At 36.5% G+C, this 9,665-nt stretch overlaps 1 pseudogene; it reads left to right on the top strand.

Annotated features, from left to right (window-relative positions):
• The first annotated feature begins 8,961 nt into the window (after window positions 1–8,961).
• LOC112679157 (ADP/ATP translocase 2-like) overlaps window positions 8,962–9,665 on the top strand; it is a 28,573-nt pseudogene continuing 27,869 nt past the window's right edge.

Genomic DNA, 9,665 nt, shown 5'->3' with positions numbered 1-9,665 from the left:
GTAAATTATGAATAAAATTTTGTGTTTACATTTACTTATTATCTCAGAATAAATATGTAGTCATGTCACTCTGAAGCAAATTTTTAAGAACGTTACTGAGTTTGATTGTTGAACTGAGATGTTAAGAATTTGAAGTTGAGGTTTTTCTGAATCTGTGAAACTGTTGTCACATGATGGAGTCCTCAGAGAAGACTGAGATTTCAAGAACCATTTGCCTTTCATTACATCACTGCAGAAATCCCAAGAGCCATATAATTACTGTTTGCTTTGCATGCTTTGTAAATCCTTGATCTTTTTGCTGTCTCCCACCTCCTCTCGCTCATCAACATGCTTGCTTCTCACCATGTGCTTGCTATCTTGCTAGTGGCTCCTCTTCCACCAACTCACATTTACTCTGAATTTCTGGGTAAGAAAGAAAATACACACAAATTCTTTAGGTTTACAACATATGACTGATTCTCATCTAGTAAAACACATTAGCTCTATTTGCATGTTATAGTATTAATTTAGACTATTATGAGATCTTTTGATTCTTTCTACATGGTGATTAATTTTGTCATTTTGGACAAAGAAACTTCCTGGGTATGTGACCTCACAAAGAGTAAGTCATTTAGAAAGTACAAGAATATGTATAGGCTAAAATTCAGTTTCGTAATAATAAATTTTTTTCATATAAGGAAACAATAACTTTAAAATGCTAATAGTTATATTTAGTGGTGACCCACTTATTAGATTAATTGCTAGACCTTAAATGTGCCTTAACATAATGAACAGATAATCAAGGCATAATAAAGAATAAAAAAAAAGCAATGCTATGAATATTAAGTTGGACAAAATTTGTGCTAGATTTATCACAAATACATGTTAATAATCTTTGAATTTAGTTATTTTTTTTAATTTAGTTATTAAGTAGACTGCAGACTGCACATGGACTCGATATTTAAAGAAATCTAAACATAATGGGCAAAAAGAAGTTAATAAAATGTCTACAACTCTTCATTTCCTGTTTCTTTTTTTTAAATTTTTTTATTTATTTATGATAGTCACAGAGAGAGAGAGGCAGAGACACAGGCAGAGGGAGAAGCAGGCTCCATGCACCGGGAGCCTGATGTGGGATTCGATCCCAGGTCTCCAGGATCGCGCCCTGGGCCAAAGGCAGGCGCCAAACCGCTGTGCCACCCAGGGATCCTCATTTCCTGTTTCTTAATTGCAATTTCATATATTGGATAACATCTGTCATAAGATTCTAAAGACACACTCTCCCTCTTTCATTTTCAAAATTTTCCTCCAAAATCAGTGGCTGAAATAAAACGTGTGTGTGTGTGTGTATGTGCACGTGCACGCCATGTAATCATATAGTTTTACTCATGCATGCCTCCTGGATCTGATCAAGTCCAATTCATACTATTCTATTTCCATTGCACAAAAGCTTGCTTTTCTGTTCTGGAGGCTTTACATTCAGTAGATCTGATAATACCCAACCTAAGGGCAGCCTGAGTGGCTCAGTGGTTTGGTGCTGCCTTCAGCCCAGGGCATGATCCTGGAGCCCCAAGATCTAGTCCCACCTTGAGCTCCCTGCATGGAGCCTGCTTCTCCCTCTGCCTGTGTCTCTGCCTCTCTCTCTCTCTCTCTATCTATCTCTCTCTTTCTGTCTCTCATGAATGAATAAAATAAAATCTTAAAAAAAAAAAAAAAAAAAACAAAACAACCTAAAAGGGAGAACACAGGTCCCATGGAGAGGAACCCAGCACAGTGGGACTTCTTTTACAAAAAAAGAATGTGGTTCATGTTGTTTGTTTGTTTTGCTTTTTGTCACAAATGGCATTGTCTTTCCCTATAACCTTTCTGGACATCTGCTATTGGGTTTACCAAGGACTCCACACAGCATCCTTATGCAAATGTGACATCTCTAACACACTGGTTTCTTGGGACATAATGGCACCCATAAACGCATCTTGCACTGCAGCCTGAACCTATTACCACGTTTTCTTTTCCTCTGTGTTTCACTTGAGACTTCTTAGTCACATGATAAGTAGGTTGGAACAGTATCCCCTGGTTTGGTATATGTTGCCTCCAAAATCTAAAGAAACAAATTTTTTTAATGACAGGGAGTACAGTTCATGGGTACTTTATTTTTACCACATGCTCCAGACCATAGACCCCTAAAAGCTTCATGCAATCCACTCTTTGGAACACTTGAAGACATCTAAGTTACCTACTACCTTCTGTCCACCAAATTTTATTAACATAATGCCATTCCTAGAGTATACCAGTGCGATGCAGAACCTATGAAAGTTGAATATAGTCACAGGAGAAAAAAGTAAATTTTACTCCAATTCTTCCCACATAAAAGCAAAGTACTTTCGATCTTCTATAGTGATTAGTAAAATTTTTAAATAAGCAGGTATTTCTTTGTAATCTTTCCCCTTCAGGAATGTGTTGGCTATTTTGAAAACTTCTTTTTCAATATATAATCATTAAAATCAACTTGAAAAGTTCTTCAGAAAATCCTTTTGGATTTCAATTTTAAATGTCTTCATCATACTACATTTGAAGGGAATTGGCATCTTGTCAATATTAAACCTACATGTCCATGAATATTTAGGTTTTCACAGAAGTCTTTCAATAATTTTTAAAATTGTGTACATATAGGTCTTTAAAATATGTTAGATTTATTCCTGGTTTCTTTAGCTTTTGTTATTCATTACAAATACTAGTTTTAAAATATATTTAATTTTCTAATTGTTTATGCCTGTACATATAAATGAGTTGAGTATGTGATATTGACTTTAAATTTCTATTACCTGTGAATAATTACACAGTTTTTTCCCCCCAATCCTGATACACTTTCATTTCTGCTTTATTTTCCTTACTCCACTGGGTAGTACCTGTTGTACAATGTTGAATAGAAGCAGGGATTGTGGATATTGTTAACTTGTTCTTGATCTTAAAGAACCACATGTTTTCCTTTGTTTCTAATATACTTGTGAAGCATGGAAATTTAGGGTGGAATTTGTGGCTTCAAACCACAAGTCATCTCCTGAATTAATATTCTTAAAACTATGTTATGTTGTATTAGAATGTAATCAGGAATCTATTTTTTGCTTATCTACAAAGATCCAAGTTAGACTTTCTTTGATTTTGTTTCACACACACACACACACACACACACACGCAAGGTGAGGTAACACAGGAATTTTTGTATTTTTAAGAAAATTAGCACATATAGACATATTCTATTTATAAAAACTTCATATATATCAAGAAAAATTATCAATTCATTTTTTAAGCCAGAAGCTTCATAACTAAAACAGCAAGTTTTCACTCTGGAGCTACTTTTTAAGGGTTTCAAGTTAGGCTTTAATATATATAAATGTACTTTTTGAAAAAAAAATCAATCTAATGGCACTAAATTTTTCAAACTTCAATCTGATAAGCACAAATTCAATCATCCAGTGTTCTCTGGGAACTCTAAACCAGAAGTCATAGACACACATGGCTGCACACTGCATTGGGAGAATGAACCGTTTGCTAGAACTGGCTCAAATTGATGTTTAATCATCCTTTCACATGCTCTGAGTGGCAAATAATTTTTAAAAATACATAAATGAAACCATGAAGTTGAAAGTGAATCCTAAAATGTTCAAGATCTAAATACTCAGTTTAAATGTAATAATATTTAAAAACACAAATTGTAACAACTTCTCAAGGATTTGACTTCAACGGTAGATTAGTGCTTAATACTAAATACCAGAAGAAAGACATAATATGATATCTGTACCTGGAAAATGCATATGCATTACCTTAAAAGGCAAGTGGAATAAGAGTGAGGAAATATGGAGGTATTTAAAAAGTTTTTTTGTTCTATGTACATCATATTTTCTGTACTACAACTTCATAATGGAGGAAAGGGAGAAGATAGTAAAAAAGGAGATTATTATTCTTGGAATTTACATCTGATGATAGCAGTTATGGTTTCCCCTGAGCATGTTCAGAGAGCACTGAGGGTCGAAAGACAATCTCAGTGGAATTTTTTTTTTTTTCCTAAGGATAGAAACCTGGAACATTTTGGTATATAACAGAAAGGAAGAAACCAGGCTCAAAATATTGAGCTCATGTGCCAGCAAGTCCACTTAGTAGCCACATGCTTTTAGAAAAGTTTCCTAAGAAGCACTCTGAGACTCAAACTTCTTATCTGCAAAGTGAGGAAAATGCTTTTTGGCTTCAGAATGTTTTGAATATGATTTACAGTATTGTGAATATCTCATATCTGCAAGAAGAAGTAGCTATCACTAGTAGGTTTTAATACCCTCAAGTAACAGTGCCTTGCGTAGCAATAACAGGCGCTCAAGACCTCATTTTGATTTTAAAGTAAGTAATGTAATGTTGAGAAAAGAGATCATTTATGTGAAATTAATACACAAATCTGTTGATACTGATACAGTTTTTTGCAATGATTATGTTTGTTATATGGAGAGAATTCAAAAGTTTTTTTTTTAAATTTTTATTTATTTACACAGAGAGAGAGAGAGAGAGGCAGAGACATAGGCAGAGGGAGAAGCAGGCTCCATGCACCAGGAGCCGGACATGGTATTCGATCCTGGGTCTCCTGGGCCAAAGGCAGGTGCTGAACCACTGTGCCACCCAGGGATCCCAATATGGAGATAATTCAGAGGAGTGCTTAAAATCACAAATTCTCAAAACTGACTCCCAAAGTAGAGTCACTGATCTATCGGGACCTTGAGCAAGGTATTTTAATTTTCTGTGCCTCAGTTTCTTCATCTGAATAACAAGAAGAAAATAACACCCACATCACAGGGTTGCTGTGAAGATTAAATAGTTAGAATGGATTCAGAGACTTAGTATGATATGAGTATTAGTTATTTTGGCTGCAGATTTGGATTTGCAAAAGATTTATTAATTTTCAGAGAATTTATAAGGTATATAATTTATTTCACTTCCTTTATAGATAAGTGCATTCTTTTGGCATAATACCCAAAGCAAATAGAATAAATAAATATAAATATATATATTTATATTTATTATAGATATAGTACATTATATATGACATTTGAGCTGGCATCTCTCTGGATTTTATTGTAAAAGAAATGTTTAATAAGAAATAGTGAAAGGGATTATAAGGGAAAGGAAGGAAACTGAGTGGGAAACATTAGAGAGGGAGACAAACTGTGAGACTCCTAACTCTGGGAAACAAAGGATTGTGAAAGGGGAGGTGGGTGGGGGATGGGGTGACTGGGTGATGGTCACTGAGGAGGGCACTTGATGTGATGAGCGCTGGGTGTTATACTATATGTTGGCAAAATGAATTTAAATTAAAAATGTAATAAAAAAGTGAGTGGTTTAAAAAATAAAAGAAAAAATAAAAGAAATGTTTATCATAAAATGATTAGGTAGTAAATATAAGAAAATAAATATAAGAAAAAAAGAGCAAAAAGAAGATGCTATTTAGACAACATTAAGAAAAGTCAGTGTTGGGGACTGATCTTTTGTTCTTTTCCAGTGTGAGTATGTTATTTACAATTGTTTTGCTTACAATTGTTAAAATGACATAATTTGACATAATTTGAAGTCTGATATAAATTACATACACATTATTAGTGTTAGTATTGTAAAGAAATTTTTTCAGATAACTCTGATTAAGCTACTAGTAGAATAATGAAATTATCTCCAATTTCCTGGCAAAGTTTCTTCAAAGAGAGCTTATCACAGATTTTAATCACTACTGTTATTAGAATGTTATTTCATACATTGATCCAAATTTCACAAATATTTAATTTTCCCCGAGTATTCCTAGCTCTGCCTATTGTGATTCAAACCGCACAGTGTACTTTGTGGCATGCCCCCACCACACCAGGCAGCCACTGGAAATTTTAAGATTTATGGGCTTACTTGCAAAAGGAGGGGGGTACATGCTTCCAGACCAAGGGTAGGTCGTCCCTGACCTTGTAATAGTCTATAGCAAGAGGAGCACTTTGTAGTCAGGCTGGTAGTTTGAGATTGTCTGAGATGTGGACATCCTGCCCCTAGGGAATCCACTAGCAGATGAAAGGGCCCAAAAGGCAGGGCTGGCAGGTCAAGATTGGCCTCCTAAGCATCATTAAGGAGAGGTGCCTTTGTAAACAGCTAACAGGGCTTTGCTCCTCTCTTTCTTGGATGTGCTGTCAGGGCCCCAACCCTTGGGCTGATCAGGGAAAGCATTATTTAAAGTGACTAAATCCAATATGTCTCTATTCCCCCCTCTTCTCAGACTTCTAAGGAGGTGGCTATCCTGTGGAAGGAGTGCTCCAAACCAGGAGACATGTCTTGGACCCTGCTCACAGCAGCAAGGGTACCTCCCAGAGAGAAGAATGGAGTCCAGCTCCTGGGGTAGACCAGAGGGAAGGTGGGAACCAGTGAGAGGAGACAAGAGGGAAGACCTTGGAGAGGAAGGTGGTATCACCAAGGACTGGGATCATTTACTTTCTCTGCTGGTGATCCCACAAAGAGAAATAAAAATAGAAAAGGAAAAAAAAAAAAAAAAAAAAAAGGAGAAGCCAATTCTCCCTTGGAAGAGAAAACATGTGTCCTCTCACACCCTGAGTTCCAGTCTATCCTTAAGGATTTCACTCGAGAACCACTTGAGAAAAGAGTCCATGCACTTTTGACACTTCTTGCTCCATGTGGGTAGATAATGATAACCAAGTTTCACAGGTAGCCAGGCCACACACCAAATCGGCCACCATAACACTTTGCTAACTTAGTGGATGGGACTGATCCTTTTCTTTTCTTACCTATTCTCCTGGTTTTCCCATGGAAAGGGCAGACTGTGACTGAGTTTTGAAATCCTCATCCGTGCTCTTCTAGGATGCTGGGTATTAGAAATGCCTTATCACTGGCTTCACATTCAGGCACTCCAAAACAACATAGGCTTTAGATTATAGGGCAACTTGGGACCAAGGATGGATTGTTATATAAATAAGGCAAAAAGATGGTTTTGGTATATTAGTCCCTAGGTTGTTTATTTCCTTACTGCAGGCTGCAACCCATTAGCTCAAAAGCCATTGGGTGCTGAACTAAAATATTTACATATCTGGTTGCTTTTGAAATAACCCAAACAAGCAGATTTTTAGCCATTCAGAGCCTGCCTTCTTTGCATACTCATGAACCCTCAGCAACATCTGCTAACAATAGATAGGATAAGCCCTGGGACATAAAAACCCCAAGCTACTGCTGTCCTTCTGCAGCACTCTGACATGCTATCACCTAGACTCATAAACCCGCTCTCTCCTGAGAGTTCCCTGCCTTCCCTTCTGAGTAGCAACCCCACATGAGCCTCCCTGAGCAGCCTATGGGTAGTTCCCTAGCCCCTACAATACAAATATGTCAGAGTGTTACCCAATAAAGTTGCCACCTCATGGTCATAGCTTTTCCCTTGATCAGCCCCCAAATCCTTCAAACACCCCATAAATATGTCATGTGCATACTAATGAAAAGAAAGCTGTAAAACCTCTATTAATATAAGATGAAGCTGACTTTAGAACAAGGAATATTATCAAGGATAAAGAGGGACATTGCATTATGAAAAAGTAACCAATTCTCTAAGATGATTTAAAAATCCTGAATGTGTTTGGACACAAAAAGCTGAGCTTCAAATACATGAAGCAAATCTGATAGAATAAAAAGGGAAAATCAAAGAAATAACCACCATCAAAATTGGAGACTTCTAATTTTCCTCTTTCAATAACTGATCAAAAGGGTAGACAGAAAATCAGATATAGCAGACCCCAAAAACCTATCTACAAACTTGACCAAAATTATACAATATTCTACTGAACAACAACAAAATAAGAATTTTTATCAAGTGTACATGGAATATGCACCAAGGTAAACCATATTCTGGGCCACAAAACAAATCTTAACAAATTTAAAGTAGAAATCACACAGAGGACTTTCTCAGATAACAATGGATTAAACTAAAATGAATAAACAGAAAGATAGATGGAAATCCCCTTAAAGGGCTAGCAATTAATCAATACACTTCTATGTAATGCGTGAACCAAAAAGGTAGTCCCAAGAGAAATATTTTTAAAAGATTTATCTATCAACTATCTATCTCTCTATCTATCTATCTATCTATCTATCTATCTATCTATCTATCATCTATCATCTATCTCTTTATTTATTTATAGCAAACATACATGAGTGAGGGGGAAGAGCAGTAGGATAGGGACAAGGATGCTCCCCTCTGAGCCAGGAGCCCAAGATGTTAGATCCCAGGACCCTGGCATCATGACCTGAGCCGAAGGCAGATGCTTAACTAACTGAGCCACCCAGCCATCCAATGTCCCAAAAGAAATTTTAAAAACACTTATACTGAATTAAAAAGGAAAAGACATATCAGAATTTATGGGATGAAGGTAAAGCAGTGTTTACAAGGAAAATTATAATGTTAATTACTTATATTAGAATATCCTTCTAATTATTCACCTGCCTCCTGTATTAAATTATCAACCCAAAAGAGGATTTTCTACATGTAATTAGATTATGCTATATCTCTGGATCTCCATCTAATGAAGAATGAAATCCAAAAAGTTTATCATGGTCTTCAAAGCTCTGTATGACACGACACATGATATCTCTTCCACCTCATTTCCTCCTATTTGAGGCCAGCGCTTCAGCAATAGTGTCCTTTTTATTCTTCCTCAAAACTGACAAATATACCCTTGCCCCCAGTTCTTTGCAGCTATCTCTTGCTTTGGTAGCTACACTCCTCTTTTGATGGATGCATGACTTGACCTCTCTTTCATTTGTGCTGTCAGCCCAACTCTGTTAGAGAGGCTTCTCTAACCAGCCTGGGTGAAATGCCACTTCCCTTACTTTGGGTCACTGCAATGGTATGTCACATAGACCCAAACATGATAGAAGTTCATAATTTACTCACTTAACAGTGAGCATACGAACATGTCCATGGTATGACTTTCCTCTACGACTTTGCTCAAAGTCTCAGGCTGAGTGGGGCTAGGCTATAGCATTTTCAATATGGAGCTTGCAAACTTGCTGGAGTCATTGCCATCACTACAAGTAAGAACTTGTTTTTGTGACCTGTTTTATGAGCAGGAAAACCATGAGAGCAAAGTAGTTTTCTGTTTTGTTTTATTTTGCTGCTTTTTAGGGGCCAGATCTAAGGGCTATACACATAATTTCTGCTCACATTTCTGTGAATGAAGTGCCATCATATGACTATACTTTACCTCAACTGGGAACTGTTTGATACAGCAAGCTACTTCCTCAGATAAAGGAGTATCAGTGTGAACTGTAGTGGAAGATTAGGAGTCCCTATTATGCCTTATTTTTTGTCACAGCATTTACTGTCTTCTTCCACACTATTGCGTCTATTTGTTTGTTTCTGGTCTGTCTAGCCTAAAGAGAAAGGAAGCATCATGAGAAAGGGTAATTTGGGTACTCTACCCTTTTCCTGAAAAGTGATCACAAATGCCTTATTATTTTACACGTTGAGATGCTAAATAGGCTTAGATACTGAAGCTTTCACAATAAAATCATGGAGATATTGAATGGTAGTGAAAATAATTAGCAACATTAAAGTTCTAAAATCTTTTTGGGAAACAGAAGGTAGATGATCAAATTATTCTTAAATCTGAGGCACT

This window comes from Canis lupus, chromosome 6 (assembly GCF_003254725.2).
Source record: "Canis lupus dingo isolate Sandy chromosome 6, ASM325472v2, whole genome shotgun sequence".
Lineage (NCBI taxonomy): Eukaryota > Metazoa > Chordata > Mammalia > Carnivora > Canidae > Canis > Canis lupus.
The sequence above is the reverse complement of the archived record's forward strand: the minus strand, read 5'-3'. Positions and strand labels throughout refer to the sequence as shown.